Raw genomic sequence first — 23,963 nt, forward strand, 5'->3', positions numbered from 1 at the left:
TTGGACCAAGGAACTCTCGAACTTAAAAACCGTTCCATTGACCAAGTCAAGATCCTCTGGTCCAATCTACCTGAACCGGATGCCACTTGGGAGGATGTCAACTTCCTCAAACATCAATTTCTCAACTTCCATTCTTGGGGTCAAGGATTTGCTGATGGGGAGGCAATGTTACAACTCACCAAAGCTCACTAAAGCATTCTAGTCTACGACGAGCCCAAAATACATGTTAAGGTCACGAAGTTTGTGTCTTTGCCTTTAGTTTGCATTTCCTTTCATGTTGTTTGCGTGTCTTAGTATGTTGTTTGTGTGTCTTTACTCATGTTGTTTGCGTCTCTCTACTTTTTGCATCTCTATTTAAGTATGTGACCTTTTTATCCTTATAATTAAGATTTGAATGAATGAAATTCCTATTATTTAAATTTATCTTTACTATTCTCTATCTTTATTTTCTTTATTTCCTTCAATTTATACAAAAATACCAAAAATATTCGACTACACTAGTGCTACTTAGATTTTCCTAAGCAAAATCATAACATACGAGAGGAACAAGCACAAGAGGTAGAGAAGGAACAAGATGAGCAAGCACAAGAGGCGGAAGAGGTGTGAGAGGAGCAAGCACAAGAGATGGAGATTAAGGTGCAAAAGGTAGAGAAGGCACAAGAGGCTAAAGAGGTACAAGAGGAGTAAGCATAAGAGATGGAGAAGGTGGACAAGGCATAAGTGCAACAAGTACAAGAGACTCAGGAGGTACGAGATGAGCAAGCACAAAAGCTAGAGAAGGCAAAGCAATCTTACGAGCATGGTACAACCCACCCAATTTTACAACTTACATGGTACAACCTTACGAGCAATACATAAATTAAATAGTAACATCTCTTTCACTCATATATATATGCTACTGACAAAATCGAACATTGCAGCACTTGAGGGTAAGGATTATTCTCCTTCTGATAATGATTAATTAATTTGTCTGTTTAACTAGAAAAATCAACCATGTTTTGGGTTTTGTTACCAGTGATGATGATTAATATGTGTTTGTTTATGAAAAGCAACTCCATTTTGGATTTTGTTATCAGTGATATCTAGCTAGGGGTCCTTAATTTTATAACTACTCTTATATGAGTTGAATACAACTTGCATGTATTAATTATATATATGATATAATTAGCAATTTCTGTTTATATTAGTTTTCTATTCATATTAGCTTGCATAATTTTATATTATTTGTTGGTACATACTATTGGCTATTTTTTAGTATAAATAGATGGATACATAATATATATACGTACGGGGGATAGACCCTAATAAAAGTACAATTAAAAAAATATATTCACATGAATTACCAACGGCTCAATATTAGTTAGTAACAGATGAAATGGTTAAAATAATCAAGAAAACTGTCAAATGCCAACGCAATAAAACAGATGGTGTAAGTGACATCTGTCATCAGTCGAACAACGTAGAAGATGACATTAAACCCTAAACGGCATCCAAATTCAAACACCGTATGTAGGATCGCCATCGGTTCATTACCAAAGTATATCCGATGGTGTTTCTACATTAAATGGCTTATTTAACGACCAGAAAACTATTACTCCCATTGGTCCCTAATCTTCCAACCGATGGCGTTGGAGTTGAACGCTATTGGTTTCAGCCGATGGCATATGTATGTACATTTCCTATCGAGGCGATAAGCAACGGTTCGGAACTCAGTGGCTGGACGCGATTTCAACCGATAGTAAAGTGTTTTTCTCTAGTAGTGTTACATTGTCATTGGACAAACTTTTGTGAACAAGACATCTCTGGTGTCGATTTCAATAGAACTTGAAGGCGTGACTTTTATTTTTCTTTAAAAAAAAAGTTATGAATACCAAGTTCATACTGTGACCAAAAATTTATTATTATTGTAACTTCTCAGATTATGCGTCGGGTCAATTCTGTTAGAAAACTTTGAATGTGTGGTCATAGGTACTAGCTTTCATGAGAAAAATATAACTCTTAGAAAATTATTTCTAAATTGGACTAGTCATCATTCAAGCATGAGAAGTTTCAATTAGTCATAGTTATCATGAGTATTACTGGGCTAAATGATATTGAAACGATGACACACAAACTTTACAAAGTAATTGAGTTTCAGAGGAGAGGTTGGGTCGAGGGGTAGAAGTCTATTAATTTGAACAACTAAATCATTGACAACTACATGAGATAGTGAGGCAATTGGATGAATGCCACATATAGACTCCGAAAAATATAATATATAATGTGCACCGTATATGTTGATTGGATGGTCCTTGATCAACTACAAAAATTTAGTCAAGGGTATATTCAATGATTAATTATTTGTCTCACCGCGTGCAAAGACAAAATTAATTAATCCTTGAATATATACTCTTGACCAAAAATTGTCTGCTCCTACATTAAAACAAAATGAGCATTAATTGTGTAGCGTATCATTTTTATTTACTAGACCGGACTTAACCACTGGCACCCTTCTTACTCGGTAACCTAATTGTACAAAGTCCGGTCATGTACGTTGTATTGGTCACAAGTTTAATATTCAATATTCGCATGATTCAAATGATACTTATGAGAAGTTGAGCATCAGTGAGATCACAGTTGAGGTCACATATCTCCATTCCATTATTAAGCACGTTGGGTGTCCGATTCATCAACAGCTAGGATTGAAAAAGAAAATTTCAGATTTAATCTCAGCCCTCCAATTATATAATATGTCTTCTTTTGATTAAATGAATCTAAATAATATGTAGAAGTCTAAATTTAACTAAAACCATACTCGCCACATGTACCGCCACACAATGCATTACAATTAAAATTAAATAAACTCTGAAATTTAGCAATATAATATGTTTTCTTATTTCATTCATTCTTTATTTCTGCTTCTCCAATTTAGTGATATAATTATATTTCCTTATTTCTCCCTCTCCAATTTAGCGATATAATTATGTTTCCTTATTTCTTTAATTTCTTATTTCTCTTCTATGTTTCTATATCAATTGCCTGAGAAATCTAGAAATATTATCAATTTTATTTCTATACTGATCTATATTTAAACTTGCAAATAATTGAAACCCCTTAAATAACCGGCAAAAATGTCACCAACAAAATTTATGTAAATATGTGAAGTTTATAGATAATTATGTATCTATAAAATCAAACATGTGGCAGGTAGCCCCTAATTCGTAAAATAAGAAGGCATGATGATAACAAGCAGTTTATTAAGCCAAAGCATTATTTAACTGAACTTTTTCTTTTTAATAGCATAAACCAACCAAATTAATGTAGGTTGCACGATCCCAGGTTAATTAACCTTTTACTATCTTGTAATTTTATGCTTATTTGTGTTACTGTTTTTACTAAGGTTATATATTTGTATGCTTATCTGTTAGTGACTTTTAGCACTATAGTACTTTCAATCTTTGAATTTTTGTTATTTTGAATGAATTTTCTCCGAATTATGTTCAAATTACCTTCTATTTTCTCAGATTTTGTTCAAGTGCGGTGGACCCTAAAAAGTTAAAAATAGGTTGAAAATGAGAAGTGGAGACAATTAATTTTTCATATAACCTTATTTCTAAATGACACAAGCTAATGTCGTGACTATCATCTTTTATAAGTAATAGCACAAATAAAATAGAAATAAGGCCCTTCTTGTAAAATGCACATATAAAACTCACAAGGGTCATTTTGCAAATAGGATTTCATAGAGACTTTTTTTTTTTCATATATTGTCTTCTCACTGGTAAAATCTCAAATTAGTATTTATACTTAACTAGCCTCATCCAGGTAGTATGCATCCTCACAAAGAAGAAAATCCAAAAATTTAGCAACTGGTTTCAAAAAAACCTTCAAAACAGTACTAAAACAAAACCAAAAATAAAAATGTATATAGGAAAGGAATTAAGCTAAGCTCTTTGTACAGTAGTTATTACACATCCTCATGAGTGCACTATTGAAAAATTTCCATTTGTAAGATTTTCTAGCTATTTTTAGCAATTGCCCAAAGTTCATCAAATAAATAAAAAAATGACATTGTTAATAAAAGACTAATGCTGTTTTTCAAATAATAGATCTGATATTGACCCTTAAGCACATCAACACTTTGAACATAAACGTTAAATTTTACAGGTAAATAGGGCATGTTATAACGCAAATTTTTATTTTAAACAACAATTTCAATTTGAAAATGCATATGCTTACATGTTTTCACATTATTTATTTCCCCCCCACGATATCAGGCAAAGACTCTTATCATGTCTATCGAAGAAGAAACAATCAATAAATCACAAAGATAAACAATTCCTAGCGTCGGCATCTATTTACCCGAGCATGTTTTCTCGCACAGCCAGTTATATGTCGCATTGTAAAGAGATACATCACGACATACAACAAAAATCATGCTGAAACAGAAGGAGGAAATTGATGCCCCCAAAGTGTATACAAAAAAATATAGTTTACCAAGAGGTCCTGAGCAAGGAATAAGGTACGAACCATATTAATTTAACATTTCCAATTATATTATATTTTTTAATTGGAGCAATTATAATCTACTTTTCATATTCTTTTGTTTATTTTTAAAAATTTTAGACTACATCGAAGAGGATCACATTGTCAATCATACTACAAGATCTTTTCCATTTGTTGTTGTTTCTTTTATTGTTAGTTATAATTTATCTCTCCTTTTTTTCATTTGTGTTTTTTATTTTTATTTATATATTTTTTTGTTAATTATGAGTGAAATGTCAATAAAAAAAATCTCTGCATATTCTATTCAATATTATATCCGTTGCAACGCACGGATACGATAATAATATATATATATATATATATATATATATATATATATATATATATATATATAGAGAGAGAGAGAGAGAGAGAGAGAGAGAGAGAGAGAGAGAGAGAGAGAGATGGGCTATGATGCATTTCAATGCATGGAGGGGTTTGTGCATTAGACCATAAATCTAAAATTCAAAATCTAAATGGCCGATCCAAACCGTTCATCTTGTTCTCCATATTAATATGTGCTTGGAGACCAAATTTTACATTTTTCTGAATTTTTTTACTATTTATTAAGTATTTTACAAAATTGTTGATCCAACAGTGACTGCTGATTTTACTGTTTTGTTAAGGCACCGTTGGATCAACAATTTTGCGGATGTACAAAAATTGCGGCTGCAGAGAAGGCGGCAATGCATCGTCAAGATGAATTTACCAGCGGAGCTAGAACAAAGGAAATTATGATCAGAGCTAAAAGAAGATAAATAAAATCGCGATAGTTGGATTACACAAATTTTAAACAAAATGGATTGCGCTTGCACATATGTTTTTTCATAGCTGCATTTGGAATTGAATTGAAACCGTTGGCAGATTGGTTTTTCAGAGTAGAACAAGAACATAAAATCTCATATCTATAAATTGAATTTTAAAATCCAGAGTAGGATCTACAATTGTGTATCCGCTCCTGGTTTCCTGCATTCCATTTTAGATTGAATTGACTCAAATTATGATCGAACAGTCTTGATCTAAACATAAATTAATATTTTGTTACCTCAGAAGATATACATCGACTCAATAATTTGTACACCGTTTAACATAAATTTTGAAGTTGCTCGACCGTTATAAATTTATTCCGTAAATTTTTAAATAGATCTGGACGAACAATTCGAATTTCAAACTCAAATGTTGAATTAATTCGAATTTCCGGAAAACCGGTCGCAGAAAGTATTGGCGCCGGTCGCAGAAAATCAATCCGGTCGCAGAAAGTGAAAAACGGTCGCTAATACCCCGGTCGCTGAAAGCATTGTCGCAGATACCCTCCTGATGACGTCACCGGTCGCTGAATGACGTCATCCGGTCGCTGATACTTTTTCTGCGACCAAAATTTTTGGTCGCAGTTGTTTTTTACTGACGTCATGAAAAGGTATCAGAGACTGGTGTAACCGGTCTCTGATACCTAAATACCGGTCGCTGATACTTATATCAGTATTTTTTTTGTATATTTTGTTATTTACATTTCTCCATGACATTTCAAATAACATAAATAAGACAACAAATAACATAAATAAGACAACAAATGACATAAAATTCCACATTCACATCGATCAAACAATAATATCAAATAATAGCTCAATTCAAATAAGCCGATTGATGCAATATCAAATAATAACAAATTGATGCAATAATAGCTCAATTCCACATTCACATCGATCAAACAATAATTAAGAATGACTTATTGCGAGAAATTTCAGCTTCAAACGATAAGCCGATTGATGCAATATGGTTCTGCGCATGCTTCACGAAAAGGGGCGTAACTTTTGATCCGTCCGTCGGATCGAGCTGAAATTTTGACAGGAGCTCCACAGTCCAAAATCCAAGCTAACTTCTTTCGAGCCCGATCCGACCGTCGGATTCGCGATCCGAGCCTTCCTTCATGGACCTTTCTTTATAAATATATCAAGAAAATTGAAAAGCTGAGATTCAAAAATTCATAGAAAATAGTATAAAAATCCAAATAATACAAAATTTGGGTCTAAATTGCATGAAAAAGAGTCTTCTTTCTGTTTGTGAACTTGGATTTGACAGAAACATGGCCTATGCCCTCTGATTTGTCTGTTTTCTCATAGAGGGCATTTCTTGGATACCAAACAATTTATGCATATTAATAATTCAGTATAAGATGGTTTAATTACCTGTGCAGTGAGTTCATTGGAAGAGTTTGCATGACCAATATCATTGAAAGAATGGCTTCTTGCAATCTATAGTTATTACCAGGAGGAAGATAAACACAAAGAAAAAAAAAATCAAGCAAATAAAATCAAGCAAATAAATTAAGTAAAATTGCACTTTGCACTTTGCATGAGCCTAATGTCATAAATAAATATACCATATATTAGCTTACATGATACTTTTAGGGTGATGTTGCATGACCGACCACTGCAAGTAGAACCTCTTAAAATATATTAATGAAATGGCCTACAACAAGCACATAATTAGTTAAATTTATGCAATATGATACATGAAAGGATATAAATTAAAGGTGAAGCACAACATACCTAAATTTTAATGGGGAATTGAAAGACTTCTTGTATCTCTTGTTCATAAAAGATTTTATGTTTGTATTTGGTTCGACTAAAATTGCAAAATAAAGAAATAATTAGGAGGGGCTTTTGCAATTGGCACAATTAGAGGCAGGGACTTACCAAATCAAGTCAGGGTTTTCCTTTGCTCCACTGAAATTAAACAACCTAGTTGTTTAGAAACCCAAATCAAACTAAAATTGGTCCCAAAATTGAGAAATTTGAGAAGAAACACTTAACACTTAACAAACAACAAAGATTGATCATTTCATATGCACTCAACACTTAACAAACAAAAGTAAAAAAATAAGCACAGCTAGCTGAAGTTGCTGAACTGAACCCACTGATCAAAGCCCGTTATACAGAGATCATACCAGTGAGCGAAGAGAAGTGGAAGAGATGCCATCTCTACTGGGGAGTCGCAATCGCAAGAGAAGTGGAAGAGGTGCCTTTTTTAGCGATCGATTTCAGCGATTGATTTTCTAGAAGAGAGAGGTTTGAGGTTTTGGCAATCGATTTCAAAGGGTTTTGATGATAGATTTCGTATCAGCGCTGGCGCCTATTTTTTTGGCGGAGAAGAAGGGTTTTGGCGGAGAAGAAGGGCGTGGGCGCCTTTTTTTTCAGCGAAAAATTTCACCGATTTTTTTAAAAAAAAAAAAAAAACTTTCAGCGGTCGGTGATGGCGCCGGTCGCTGATACCGGTCGCTGAAAGTGTTGGTCGCCGCAGATTTTTCTTTTTTCTTTTTTTTTGGAAAAAAATTGAGTATCAGCGACCGGCGTCAGCACCGGTCTCTGATACCGGTCGCTGATAAACCATTATGTTGTAGTGCATAGAGGCCACTATTCTATCCATAGCACCCCAGCCTAACTCTATATATATATATATATATATGTAGGACCTGATAATATTTTTTGCACTTCAGTCTCCGCACTGTTTTTGAACTATACCTACTATATATAACTGTTTGGGAGACTACAATATCTATAGTGTTGAATTTTTTTTTTCTAAAGTATTAATATCTATTCATGAAAGTATTTATACATATGAACGGAAGTATTTATACCTATGAGATGAACAATTTTTAAGTAAATAATGGCCCCACCAACTAAATTTCCCAAGCATCTCTACACTTTTTCCGCACTATAACTAGCATAATTGCTTGGAGGACTGCAAAAACTCCAGTGCTGAATTTTTTTTCTAAAGTATTAATATCTATGTACTGAAGTATTTATATCTATGAGGTGAATAATTTTTACATAAATAATTATCTCTCCAACCAAATATCTCAAACGTCCATGCACCATAAATATATGTGGGGAACCACTCAAACTTAATGGGGCGGGCGGGGGGGGGGGGGGGGGGGGGGGGGACTAGACATGTTTCTAAAATTATTAATATTGTCATAACTATCTGCGGGGACCGCAAAACTTAATTTTTTTACATATGACGTTGGATGACGTCTAAAAGTATTAATATCAAGTATTGTAATTATTTATACATATGCACTAAAGTATTTATATGTATAGTAGATTTAGGGTGTTCTTGTTCACCAAGCTTCTTAGTGAATTCACGTCTAAAACTCATCAAATCAGTTTCAAATAACAAATCTGAACCGTTGAAACTCGTCTACCTTACGAGTGATGCGTCTACATGTGAAATTTTTAAACATTCAAATTAATTTAGTGTAAAGTCAATCGGTCAAAATTTGAAGGTTAATAAATTAATTTTAATGCATTCAGTTTTTGAATATTTTTTAACCGCTTGACTTTATACTAAATTAATTCGAATGTTTAAAATTTTTACATGTAGACGCATCACTCGTAAGGTAGACGGATTTCAACAGTTCGGATTCATTATTTAAATTCGATTTGATAGGTTTTATACTTGATTTCACCAAGGAGCTTGGTGAACTTAAGAACATACTAGTTCTACTCATGTATATATATTGTACAAAGTTTAATCTTCAGGTCTTTGATCATATGAAGTAACACATCAAGTATTTATTCCTATAAAGGTAACTATTTTTGTTAGAGCAATGTTAATGCGGGGACAATTGGGGAAAGTTGATGCGGGGATAGGGGCCTCCACTGCTTTATTAGAGGAAGGTTGGCGCGGGGACCCTTGAAGGGACTAGAAAAGAAATGATCATAACAAGTTGCAGCGGCAGACCCATATGGTTCGGGCGGGGCAGGGGGGGGGGGACCAGCTGCCCCACTGAATTTTGAGTTTCAGTGGAGATCTATCGGTCCCGATTGACTTTGTCCCCCCCTGAATTTTTTTTGCCCACCTCTGAATGTTTGATTTGTAAGTCAGGTTAAAATTAAAATAAATTTCTTGAATTATGATTAGTAATTAAAATTATAAGTTAGAGTATCATAAATTATATGTCAAAGCATTGAAAAGTATAAGTTAAATCATTATTTTTTTATCGAGTACCCAATTAGTTAATGGGTTTAAACTCGATTAGCTATTTAAATCTGATTCAATATCTCTGCCCCCCCCCCCCCCCCCCCCCCCACCCCACCACCACACACACACACACATCCCTCATCCCGGCCCTGATGAAAATTCTAGATCCGTCCCTGACAAGTTGCATATCAAAGTATTAATATACTATTTTTCAAGTATTAATTATATCTTACCTTCTGAGTATTTATATTCATAAAAATTGACACAAGAACTACGTATGGAACTAGAAAAGAAAGACTATAGAATTAATGAGGAATACAATACAATCTTTCTCCAATATTGCTTCTCTGATATTGTTTCTGGAAAAGAGGAATTCATGTAATTATTCATATATGCAAGCTATATATGTTACAAAAAATGAAATGTATTAATGCGCGCAATCGTGAATGCTATCATCAGAGTAGAGAAGTATTCAGCGCACGTGGCCTGTGCCGTGAACTCGCGACGATCTTTTTTTATTCGAAGACAATTAGACCACATCTCCTTTTATAGTAGAGAAAAATGAAATTATCATGTGTCGATCGGTCTTTCAGCTCAATTCTCTCCTCTCTCTTTTTTTTTTCCTTGTTTTTTTTGAAGTAGGCAAAATCCTACTTTTGCTGGAGTCTCAATTCTCACAAAATCTCACACAATGCAATCGATCATTCAGTTAATAATAGTTAGTATAATGTTGATCGACCAACTAAAATAAAGGGTAATTATCATTTGTGAGTTCAATGAGAAAATTAATAATTATAATAATTGATGACCTATATTAATATGAAATTAACATGATTAACGGTATGACGTCAGTCCATTAATGAGCTTAACAAAAAATGCTGATTAAATTTCCAATAGTATATTCGACTATGTACCTTAACAAAAAATACTGGACAAAATAGTTAGACATAAAAAAACTCATACAAAATTAGAATTTATTACGATCTATTTATTAATTTTGATTGGCACGCTATCACTTTTAAAGCATTATATGAAGACTTAGATGCTTAGAGGTTTTAATATTCAACTATAGGTTCTCTTATGTTAAATCGCCCATGATCAAAAGTTGTTTGTTTTAATTTGTCAATAAAGAAGAAGAAGAAGAAGAAGCCTCAAATGAAAATCCGAAAGACAGTGCAGGAGGTTCTGTACTAATTACACTAAGATACAAAGCAACAGAAATTAAACTTGAATTTATTTCTCTAGCTATTATTTGGGAAGAGAAAAGTAAGCAAAAACATCGACCCTACTTATATATATATAAAAAAAAAAAAAGACTTTCTCTCTCTTTTCTTTCATTATTACTGATCTACATATGACGCTATGAGCAGCTCCTTGGCAACAAGAAAAAATGAAAATAAAACAAAACTGACTATGGGCAGTTGGTATTACTCGGGTTACCGGTGAAACATGAATGTCCAGATTTCGTCAAAACCATGAGCAGAAGGTTGTCTGTTTGCCACCAGTGCTCCCCTTTCAAACCTCTTGCTGCCACCACACCTTGAGAGCTTGACACTACCAGCAATATTAGTACCACAAAAAATACAGTATATAGCAGCTGTGCCATGCTTAATTAAATATACCGCGCTCACAATATCTGATGTCCGTTCCCCCCTGCACGCTAACAGTTAGCTTGAAATTGAGACAGCGGTCACAGGTAAATAAAATATATAATTCCTACTTGTAATATTTTGTTTCCCCTTTTGTTATTTGGTTGGTGAATATATAGGTGATGGAATGAAACAGGAGAGGGAGCAAAAGAAGGCAAATTGACATAAAGAAGTGGTCAATTATAAGTTAATACTTTTGAGAGGATTTAGATTCTCTCTCTGAAGCAATTTCTGTACACTAATGCATGTGGTGATTCGATTTCCAAACAATATATGCAATTTTTTTAAAATTTATGTTTCTAATTTGTCCGGGAGTAAAATATTTCTCATGTTTTATCCAAATAAACGTTCCGTTATCTCACATTAAATTAACAAAAGAAAAATTGGTACCACATTTTTAGTACACTCAAATACTCAATCAAATTTGCCCAGTAATTAACCCGATGCACGAACATCTATACAGTGAGCACCACAAGTAAACTGAAAGCTAGTGTGCTTTTGGTGGTTGTCCGTTACATAGTTGAACTGTACGCTTGTAGTGACATCAATTAAACAGTTTCATTTTACTTTTCTGATAACTTTGTAAACAAGCCAGAGAATGGACCCGGTCCATAGTCCACTACGCGGCTTTTCTTTTAGTCCGTTTCTTATATTTGAATTTGAATCTGAATTTTAGTTCACAGTTATAATATTAAAAGTTAAGACTAGACTTTTATACAAGCATTGAAATGTAATCCACGTTGCCTAAGCGTGCAGTAAAAGTTAATAGTTCGGGAAAGATTCGGCAGAGTCAAAAATTCGTGATTCGGGTATAATTCAGGTATAATTCGGAAATAATTCGGAAATAATTCGGGAATGATTCGATTTTGTAAACACCAAATTAGTATAATTCGGGTATAATTCGGGAATAATTCGGAATGACTTATAAATTTTGCAATTTATATTAATAAAACAGATTTCCTTTTTTTAAAAAAATAGAAATCAAATCAAATTATAAGACAATAACTATAGCAATTCACCAAAAATTAACTTTTATTCCTACCATATCCACTTGTCTCACTCAAAATTAAAATTATATATACATCTGCTAACTTTTTTTCAAAAAACATGCCTCACCCCACGTGATGGGCCCCACTGCTATGAAAGTAGAAGAGAAATAGCTCACAGCTAGCCTTTTTGTAAAGGAGAATTGGGACCAGCAGAGAGTGCGAATTGTTCGTAAAATTCATAAATCTCGCAAATTATTCGCGAATTACACGGTAAAAGTTCGGTCAAGCGTATTATACGCTGTTCGGTTTGATAGTATCAAGAAAACGTTTTATTCGCGAATAAAACGCGAATGCTGTTACTATGAAAAGTACTAACAAAATACATATTTATTTGAGATTTATTTATTACTAAATCTTACACGACAATAACACTGTGGAATTAATCAAAAAGTACGGATAGGGTAGTAAGGATTTTTCTTTAAATAGAATTATTTTTAATAATTTTAACGGAACAAGTCTTCTTTGGGTGGAAATTAGAAAACTAGCCTCCACCAATCCTAGGGATCGATGGAGCAAGAAAAATCCAATCTACACCGGTCCTAGAGACCGGTGGAACCAGTTTTGCACCAGCCATAACATACTGCACAAAAGGCCATACCAAATACCTGCACCGATCCTGTGGATCGGTGTAGGTTTATGGTTTATCTTGAGGCCAGCCACACCATTCTTCTTCTCTCTTCTTCCCTTCCCAACCTAGCTCCATTCTTCTTTCTTCTATTTTTCATTATTTTGTATTTTTCAAATTAAAAAGAGGAGTTGCCATATGAACAGATCGCCACCACCATTGTACTCAGCATTGTCTTCTGATTATTATTGTGAGTTTTTTTTTTTTACTCATATGTTTATATTTAGTGTTGTAAAATTGAAAAATATTTGGAGTTAATTTAGTGTTTGATTTTTGTTCAGCAAAATGTCATTGCTATTGATCAATGTGAATTATGGTGGTAACCTCCAAAGCACTTCAATAGGTGTTGGTTATGACATAGGGGCTGCATTTACTTTTACCGTATCTAATTCTACCAGTTTTGCTATTATAAGATGGCAAATATACGTTGGACTTAAATTGCTTTCGAGTCGAGTCAAATTGACAATCAAGGTACATATGAACACAGCACAACCCGGATCGTACCATTTCTCACTATTTCGGATAGAAAATGAGGAAACTTGGAATGTCATTAAACAAACTGCAGCTCAAGTGGCTGGATTTAAGGTTATAGAATTTGTAGCTGAGGCGCACCAAGGTACAAACCAAATTAGTTATTATCCGTGTCCATATAGTTTGCCTGGAGGTAGTAACACACCATTGGTTCAGACCGACTTTGATCCTAACTCGGGAAATGTACCTGTACCCACATACACATCTCTGGTTCAGGCTAGTGATGACTCTTGTGAGTAATCAAATCAAGATACAGAATCTGATACAAGTTCTTTTGATGATAATGATGCAGCTGAAGCATGGGACGCAGATATGGATGAATATGAGGCTGAAATGAACGCTCGAGAAATATTGAAGGATTGGCACAAGTCGATCACATTCCTTAATCGAGGAGTTAGGCATCCATATTCATCATTCCACGATGAATTGCCAATGCCATACAAGGATCGTGCATTTTTTGCGAACCCCCCAGGTTAGATGAAAAATTTGCTGAAGCTCAAATATTTGTATCCAAAGCCAAACTAATATCAGAACTTACTGATTTTTGCCTACCCAAAAACACAAAGTTAATCGTGCTAAACAGCAGCAAAACTAAGTATAGAGTTACATATAAATCTTCTAAATATCAATGGAAATTGTATAAAATTGTAGTACCAACAGGTGCATGGACAATTTCCACCAACCCGTTTATCCACACATATTTTGAAAGTGCTAAAAGGTTGGATAGTCATCAAATGACTACCAGAGTAATTGCTGATATTATTAAACCGGCTTTGAAAGATGATATGGAGTTAAGCATTAAAGGGGTCAAGCATCTGGTTAAATTTAGATTTGGGGCAGTAGTGCCCTTGTATAACAAATTATGAAGAGGTAGAGAACTTGCAATTGCCGACTTGTTTGGAAGCTGGGAGAAATCTTACGAGGTGCTGCCATTGTTTTTGGGTGCCATCAAAGCATCTAATCCAAGTACACAGTACCTACTAGAACATGAACCATCAGACAATTTTAATATCAATATTGTCAACTGGGTTGCATGGGTATTTGGGTCATGCATTGAAGCATGGCCTCATCTTCGACCCGTTATCAGTGTTGATGCCGGGTTCTTATCCGGAAGATACAAGGGTAAATGTTTTATAGCTTGTGCTTACGACGCAGAGCAACAACTCTTGCCACTTGCATTTGCAATTTGTGAAAAAGAGTTTATAGAAAATTGGGGTTGGTTTATGAATTGGTTGGATATCAATGTTGTCGAGTCAGGAAAAATATGTGTTGTCTCGAACCAGCACCTTGGTATACGAGGGATCCAAGGGCGTGCACGCGATGGTCCAAGGGCGTCAGTCCCAGGAGTGTATGGCTTAGTAGGTTGCCTTGTACATACTCCAAGAGGTGGACCTGAAGTGGATGGAGCATAATTTGCTGTAAGATTTCTCAAATCTGCAGTGGATGGTCCTAATACGGGCTATCTCGGAGGAATGGGTTGTATGCTAAAAAAGGGCTTGTGCTGGCTCGTCCTACTAGAGATCATAGGCCGAGAGATGTGGTTTGTCGGACTAGGAGATGTTCTCGGATTTCCCAAGTCGGAGGACGACTTGAGAGATTTAAGAAAATCTCGAGTTTCTAAGTTAAGAGAAGGCTAGGTAAAGCTTGCGGAGATCTCAGAAATATAGAACTCTGGCCTGTGATATTTTCGAGGTGTGTGAGTGTGTAAGTGAGTATTGCCTAGTGTCTTCCCTTGTCTTGTAAAAGGAAAGGTTTTATATAGTCTGACCTCTAACCCTTGAATCGCCTTGCGCGTATGCCAGGTCATTGTTAGTTATGAGATCGTGTGAAAATTGTCGCCTTATAACCGCCCTTGTTGGTAGTTATATGGTAACCGGTGTCATGTGCGGTTATGCCATAACTGACGTCGTGATGGTTATGTCGCTAGTTGGGTGACTTCAAGGCTTTAACTTATTGTAATATTATCACGATCCATTAATGTTGGCCTATTTTGGGCTTTTGCTATTACGAGCGTTAATATTAGGTTTTGCATGTTTATCCCGGGTTGATCTTAAAATAAGGTCCGAATCCCAGCCTTGTTCGTAGCCTAGATTGAAGTTAAAAGGGCCTTGGGAACATGGCTCTATCAGGTCCCATATACTAAAGCCTCCTATTAGTTCATTGATCATGAACTGAAATATAGATCCATGCTCTGTGCCGCTCATGAAGTTGTCCCACATCCGGGTTGGCTATGAAGTTGTAGGGCGACAATAATTCTGATCAGGAAAATCATCATCTAAATTGATCATGTCCAAGTCCATAGGGATCCCAGCACTATCTAAAATGCCTCGAAAGATGTGGATCTGATCAATATCCTCCATAATGTCACGATTATTCTTGAGCATCATCTTGCCATATGCCACTTGTCCCGAGGTCTTCACCATGTCTAATGCTTGCATAGTGAATTGTATCTCTCAAGAAATCTGCATAACACATTTTGAACTATGACATATTGCACATTAATATTGAAATATCCAGTTTGTTTGAAAATAAAAATTAATGTACGAACCACATAGGAATGCCTATGACCATGAGGAATGTATGTCAGTGTTGCAACATCTCCTGTCTGCAGGGGAGCCTGATGCTGTAGAGCTTGCGAATTGTTATCTGATAGATACACTGATCTCATACCACGCGCATTGAATCAATGCATGTACATGTGATGCCTCCCCATGTAATATGGTCTCTGCTTTCCATTTAATACTGTAGGCTTCTCGATGAACTCACTAAGAATAATTGCCCAATAACCATCCCTTGTTGAATTGTCATCGTGATACCACGTCTTTTGTAAATAACTGATCTCATCCCATAGTAGAGAAGGAGGACGCGGGATCTTGATAGACCTAAATTATATACATATTCGATCTAATTTTTATCACGAAATAACACCAAATATCTTGTATTTTGAATATAAAAAGAATATAATACACCTAGAATCAAGTTACTGCGTTTGCTTGGTTTTAATTTGCAAGAAATGAAGAAAAATGCCTAGTGCGGACGCACGGATTGCGATACGACCGCACTAAGTACTTAGATGGATTTCTAGACGCACGTCAATTTTAAAAATGTATAATAAGCTATGCATCAAAATTCGTGCGGATGCAGGAATTTCGATGCAGCCGAAAACTGGTTGCGCAGAAAAAATTCGAGCTCAGTGCGAGTGGCCTAGACGCACTGAGCAGAACGCAGAACTGGAGCCTAAACTTAAAATAACCATAACTTTTGACTCGTAACTCCGTTTTAGGCATATGACAACTTTTCGAAAAGCTAGTGACAAGATCTACAACTTGAGAAGTATAGTGTGAACACACTTTGGTCGCATACAGCCTCAAAATGCGTTTTTGATGCGTTTTTCTATTTTCAGAACTGCTGGCCATGTTTCAAGGGCTAAAATTAGACATGACAAATCTGGAAAACATGTAAAGATAACACCCACTAACCCCACATTCTAGCCTCTAAATTAGGCATGGTCTTTAGCTATAAAAGGGGAGTTCATTCTCCATTCAAGGCATCTCTTCGCAAAGATAATCTCATCTCTCAAAATCTCTTCTCCACCAATACTTAGCATAAAATTCTGAAATCAATGAAGCAATTCAAGGAGGAAAAATAAGATTTCAAGAAAAATGTAAGAATAAGGGTTCTTCATCCAGAGAAGGGTGTAATCTATTTCTCTACTTAATTTCTCTTTATTTTATGCCAATCTTTGTAATGAATTCTTTGTTGAATACTTGCATGTCCATGAGAGGCTAGTTTTCTCTAGAGTGGCTTAGGTCATTGCATGAACTTGTTTAATTTTATCTTATTTGGTCATTTATTTTTATTATGATTATTTTATGGAATTTGATTGTTAATTTCTGTGATTTATCATTTGTGTTGATTACATAATTTAGTACTTGCAATCGAAGTAGTGATGCTTTGGAATTTATTTGTAATGCAAAGAATCCAAAGAAGTTAGAATGAGAGGAGAATACCAAATTATGAACACAAATACCTTAGAATTTGGATTAGAAACGACCGCACTTTGATATCCATATTCGGAACTATAGAAATTAAGGGTTCGGGTTTGGTGATGAACGAAAGTGAAGTCAAACCCCTACTTAGGACACCTAGATTGACTAAGTATTGATATGTATTTTGTGTGCAAAAGATTGTTAAATATCCTTTTAGGATGGTGACAGCACCTAAAATTCGAGGAACATTACCCTACCTCACCAAATTACTTATATCAATAATTACTTGAAATGAGCTAACAAGAGCTTAATGGGTCTATATAGCTAGGGTGATGAACGACGGTGAAGTCTAAAACTATCTAGGCACATTATTAATTTACGAAAGTGACCCTTTTTAATACTTTAGGTTAAAAACCTCATTAAATCATACATGAATTCAAAGAAAATCGAATAGATAGAATTAGCAAGGGATTGTAAACCGAATGCCCCTAGATCTTTTCAATTCTTGAAAGCAACCAAGATTCTATTTTACTTTCTTTTTTTTACTTTTATTGTTTTAAACCTCCTCTTCTCGGGTATTGAACTCAAACTTTAGGAAGTTAGAACAAACAAACCCCCAACCAACATTTACTTTCTTGCACAAATCTGAAATGAATCAATAGAGTAAAAGATTAGTATTTCCCGATTTTCATGTGGATCGATACCCAAAGTACTATAATGATAGGTTGTGCACTTATAACTTACCTTTCTTTGAGTATTTAGATTTATAAATTTAAAAGTCTAAAAAGTATAAAAACAAGCATAAAATCCTATATCCAAAATACTCATCAGATCTCTTGGTACTTACCAAACTAGCGCATGACCTTATCCACATGCTAAAACTCCACCATCCAAAAATGGATCACGTAACCGCAGCTCATCCAATACCTCTTTTGTCATCGGACATGTCGAGGTAACTGATCATAGTAATCAACGTATGGTCGCCAGTTAACTGTCTCATCAGCTAGTCTATTGAAGTTATCTCTATACGTGGCTATACCACCTGTCAAAAAAATATAAATTTTAAAAAACAATTATAAATCTATGGAAGTTATTTCAAATTATAAATCTTTTTACCTAAGTGAGGGTTGTCTGGCCAGAAATGAATAGTGGTCCACTTCACACCGAAAGCATTCCTCGTATCCTCATCAATACCATCGAAGAGAGGTGGCTCTGATCGGTGTATAGGCTGACCAACAGTAAATCGAGTCCATGACCAAATCTGTAACAACAACATCGGACCCGCTATCGTGTCTGCCCCTACATGGCAAGCACGTGACAACTCTCGATAAATATGTGCAAGAACAGCACCTCCCCATTTGTATTCTCGTGGAGTCTCTAGATCATTGATGAATTGCAAATGCATCGCAGGGACTCCATGTTATTAATGCACCTCTAAATGAACAAAAACTGAAAATAAATTGCAATTGAAAGTAAAAGAGATGAGTTTAGAGAAATTGACACGCGGGATGATAACGGAGTTCGGCAAAACAATGGCCTACGTCTCCGGGGCGTCGCAACCTCTTTCTAGGTGCGCCTTTCTATTACCCAATATGAAAGGATTACAATTGTGAACCGTGAGCCCTTACAAAACGGGAAGTCACGGCCAACGAGAGATGAGCGCCGGCGAGCCCTTACAACCAAGGGAAGTCACACGAGCAACTCGAGAACAAGAGAAACACTCAATAGATCACTCTAACCTAATCTAACTAGAGATTAGTGAAGTGGATTTGAGGTTGTTTGAGATTGATTGAGAGATATTGAAGTTTTAAGCTCAATCAACAATGGTGGAACCAAGCTCTCAGAAAATCGCCTCTTTTGAAGTTTAGGGACGGCTAGGTTTTTTTTTAAAGTGATCCCTTCGGTCTATTTATAGTGGCAGCTCAAAAATGAGCTGATTGAGCTAAAACGTTACAACGTTTTCCAGAAACGTTGGTAACGTTTTATGAGCCTTCAAAAGTCCGAGAGCTGCACCAAAACGTTACACAAACGTTACAACGTTTATAAAACGTTACAACGTTTATAAAACGTTACATAACGTTTTGCACTGTAAAAAACTTGATCAAAATCAGGAATTTCTGAAGTTTGGAAATTAATTAAAACGTTACCAACGTTTTAAAACGTTCAGAAAACGTTACCAACGTTTTAAAACGTTACAGCACCGTTTTTTGACTTTTTTTGACTTTGATCGAGTTGTTTCACAGCGTTTTCTTAAGGTATAATCGTTATAACGTTTTACAAACGTTACCAACGTTTTTATCCTGTTGAAACAACATCAAAAACACTTTACCAAGTTTAGATTTTACAATTTACATTCTTGATAAGTCTTCATGATTTCTTCAGTTCAAGTATTCCATATTGCAATTCCATTTGACTTGAACCTGCATAATTCTAAAATAGAAGAAATCGTAAAATTCAATAATTGTATGTTTTTGCAAATTAGTCAAATAGACTAAAAGGATTATTGCTAGAACAACAATCTCCCCCTTTTGACGATTTGCAAAAACATACAATGTGAGTAAGTGCATAAATGAGAATTTTTTTTTTTTTTTTTTTCAATTTGGTTTACCCAATTGTTATTTTGCACGTTTAGCAATTTCTCCCCTTTTTGGAAATCGACGAAAGGGAGAAAAATTAGCACAAATTAAGAGTGCTCCCCCTCAAAATATGCACTCCCCCTCAATTTAGTAATATGATACCGATAATTCACAAATGAGATAAAATTGAGGGATTACTCTAATACTTCATGTCAAACATTTTACAAATCCATTTAAATGTCGCAATTTTAAAGCAATGATTATCAATCGACAAATCAATTCAATGCATATCAATTCATATAAAATAATTCAATTCATGCATTTCTATATATCACACAACTTGTCAAGATTCTAAGATACACAATTCTACTCATTCAACAATTTTGCAATTTAACCCTTGACAAGTTATCAATTCACACAATTCAAATAATTCATACATCTCATACATACCAACAACAAATACCAAATTAACTAAGATATAGCAATTCAAGCAATTAACATTTTTGCATTCAAACCCTTAACAAGTTCACAATTCATGAGACTCAACAATTCAAGGATTTCGTGAAAATATTGACAATTTGGTTTTTGGTGTCGATATGTATGAGTCATAGCTAACACAAATATTTTTATTTTGCTTAGTTTTATGGCACTAGTGTTGTCACACATAATTGGTATGTAGCGGAAGCGAATTTCATAATTATGCAGAGTTTAGATTGCGCATAATATTTGTGTGTAACAACAACTATCAATGATCCAAGCATTTTGTTTATGAGATGCAATCAATCACTCCTACAATAGTATATATTAGTTATTGTTGAGTTAGTAACTAACACATACGTTGTTTAATCTCCCCCTTGATTTTTGGCAAATTGAATAAATTAGGGGAGATTATGTATGAATCTAAGCTAGTTTAACTTTAGGAACCCAAACAACATTTGAGTTGTTGTCTCCATTCCTAAACCTACACTCTAAGGAGGTATGGCCAATTTTGCAACAATAATTACAAAATGTAATTGATGGCTTTTGAGCAATAGAACCTTGCTTGAAAGCGGATTGGTATTGATGCTTAATTTCATGCATGCTACACCTACGACTATCATGAGACCTATTTGCAACTTTAGATGTGACACTCTTAGTTTTGTTGAAATCAAATCGATTATGATGTTGGGGAACATCTCTAGCTACACCATTTCTTTGAGTTTGGTTTTGTAAAGCATTTTTATTTTTAAGTTCATAAAACCATCCATCGGGTCCTTTGAAATAAGTTTTGTTTGACCCTTTTGGATTAAACATGTTCTTATTACTATTTTGAAAAGTATTTTTGTTCTTGAAATTTCTTTTATTGTACTTATACCTAAATGCATAATTTGGTGACTTTTTATCTTGTTTAGCATTTGAGGCATGAGAAGACTTCAATTTGGATGACTCCTTGTTCAAGGGAGTTAAACCCTTTTTGGTAAAGAATTGATAAGTTGAGTATTGCTCACAATTAAACTTAAGTTTGGCATTTGGAATACTTGAAGTTTGAGAATGTTCCCTTTTTCTTTTGGGTCTTGTATGTGATTGAATTTAAATGAGAATTTATCCTTCTCAAATCCAAGACCAACTCTATCTATTTTATGATAAGATTGATCATGTATCAAATTACTCACATAATAAGGATCTAGACTAGTGACATTTGAATATTCACTAGGAGACCTTAATGCCCTATTTTCGGTCTCTAAGGTTTGAACTTTAACCTTTAATATGCCTATTTCACCTATGTGCGATGTTTTTAAATTTCTAACTTCACATTCTAACATGTCATTTTTAGCAATCAATTTTTGAATAATACCTTCCTTTTCAACCAAAATTCTATTGGACTCATCAAGGAGAGATTGCCACCTAGGTTCATCATCATACCGTGTTAGAATCTCATTTGTGAAATTGCTTGTATCATTGGTTTCTAACCGATTGGTACACAAGTCATATTTGGTCTCATCAATTGAATCATTATATTCTTCACCACCTTCTTCCTCATCGGTCAATTCATCTTCGGTATCAAGATCATTAAGACCAAAACTTAAATGTACCTCATTAGCGGAGCTAGTTGAGGCTTCAATTTCATCACCTTCCTTGTTGATGTTTCTTGATTTGACAAGGTCTTTAAGGAATTCGATGGTGATCTCATCAGTGATATTCTTGCTTGCGATAATCGAGTCGACATCAATTGCCGAGAGACCTTCATCTACACTTGCCATCAATGCAAGGTTTGTCTCTTGTTCATTTTTCGACTCCGTGTTGGATTGCTCGGCCTCGCTCTCATACGAGAATAAGGCTTGCAAGGCTTTAGCCTTTTTCTTGGCCTTGTACCCATCCAATTGGAAGCAAGTTTGAGTGGTGTGCCCTTTTCTATGACCTGCGAAGCACGTCACTCTTTTATTCTTCTCTTCTCGTTCCTTGTTGTAATTTATTTCGAGATCAAGCATGTGTTGAAACATTTTGGATAGGAGAATGGTATTTTTGGAGGTCTTATGATCAATTTTGTTTATAAATTAATCATTTGAGAGACAAGTGTTTGAGGAGCTAGAAGGTTTTCGGTTTTGAGCCGGAAATGCCATGGTTTTGAATTTTGAACTTTGCTTTGGGTTTCCGGATTGCCGAAGTTTCTCTTCGAAGCTTCGTAAGTGTGCATAGAGGTCATCCGGTGTGAGTGAGTCATGTGTGCCTTGAATTGCTTCTAGCGCACTCACCAAGCCGGACCATTTGTCTCTCATGAGCATGATCCTCAATAGCTTCCCTATAATTTTATTGTTAGAAAGCGGTTCTCCCAACTCGGTAAATTCATTTTGGATATGCATAAGTCTATTATACATATCCTCAATGCTTTCGCCATCTTCAACCTTAAAGGTTTCAAATTTGGCTTCTAAACCGGTTAATTTGGTTCGTTTAATTTGGGTATTTCCCTCATACCGGTTTACAAGAGCATCCCACATTTCTTTTGCGGTTGAAGAGCTACCAAAGATTAAGGCAACCGATTCACTAACCAAGTTAATTATGGCATTAATTGCAAGATCATTGTCTTTCTTGGTTTGTTTGGATTCGGGAGTCTCGATTTTAATGTCGGTGGTAGTGGTAGTGAATATTAGTGTATACCCCTTGTTAACCACATCCCATAACTCAAGAATGTTTAAATAATTGATCATGGTTTTCTTCCAATGCATAAAATTTTTGGTCGAATTGCCAAAAATTAGGGGTTCCTTCACGGGTCTATAGGGTGCCATTTGACAAGTTGATCTAACTCTAATTAAGTGTGTCTTAATTTGAGTAACTTGCTCTGATACCACTTTGTTATTCTTAATGCACCTCTAAATGAACAAAAACTGAAAATAAATTGCAATTGAAAGTAAAAGAGATGAGTTTAGAGAAATTGACACGCGGGATGATAACGGAGTTCGGCAAAACAATGGCCTACGTCTCCGGGGCGTCGCAACCTCTTTCTAGGTGCGCCTTTCTATTACCCAATATGAAAGGATTACAATTGTGAACCGTGAGCCCTTACAAAACGGGAAGTCACGGCCAACGAGAGATGAGCGCCGGCGAGCCCTTACAACCAAGGGAAGTCACACGAGCAACTCGAGAACAAGAGAAACACTCAATAGATCACTCTAACCTAATCTAACTAGAGATTAGTGAAGTGGATTTGAGGTTGTTTGAGATTGATTGAGAGATATTGAAGTTTTAAGCTCAATCAACAATGGTGGAACCAAGCTCTCAGAAAATCGCCTCTTTTGAAGTTTAGGGACGGCTAGGTTTTTTTTTAAAGTGATCCCTTCGGTCTATTTATAGTGGCAGCTCAAAAATGAGCTGATTGAGCTAAAACGTTACAACGTTTTCCAGAAACGTTGGTAACGTTTTATGAGCCTTCAAAAGTCCGAGAGCTGCACCAAAACGTTACACAAACGTTTCAAAAACGTTACAACGTTTATAAAACGTTACATAACGTTTTGCACTGTAAAAAACTTGATCAAAATCAGGAATTTCTGAAGTTTGGAAAT

This window comes from Carex rostrata, chromosome 9, assembly GCF_964058835.1.
Source record: "Carex rostrata chromosome 9, lpCarRost1.2, whole genome shotgun sequence".
Lineage (NCBI taxonomy): Eukaryota > Viridiplantae > Streptophyta > Magnoliopsida > Poales > Cyperaceae > Carex > Carex rostrata.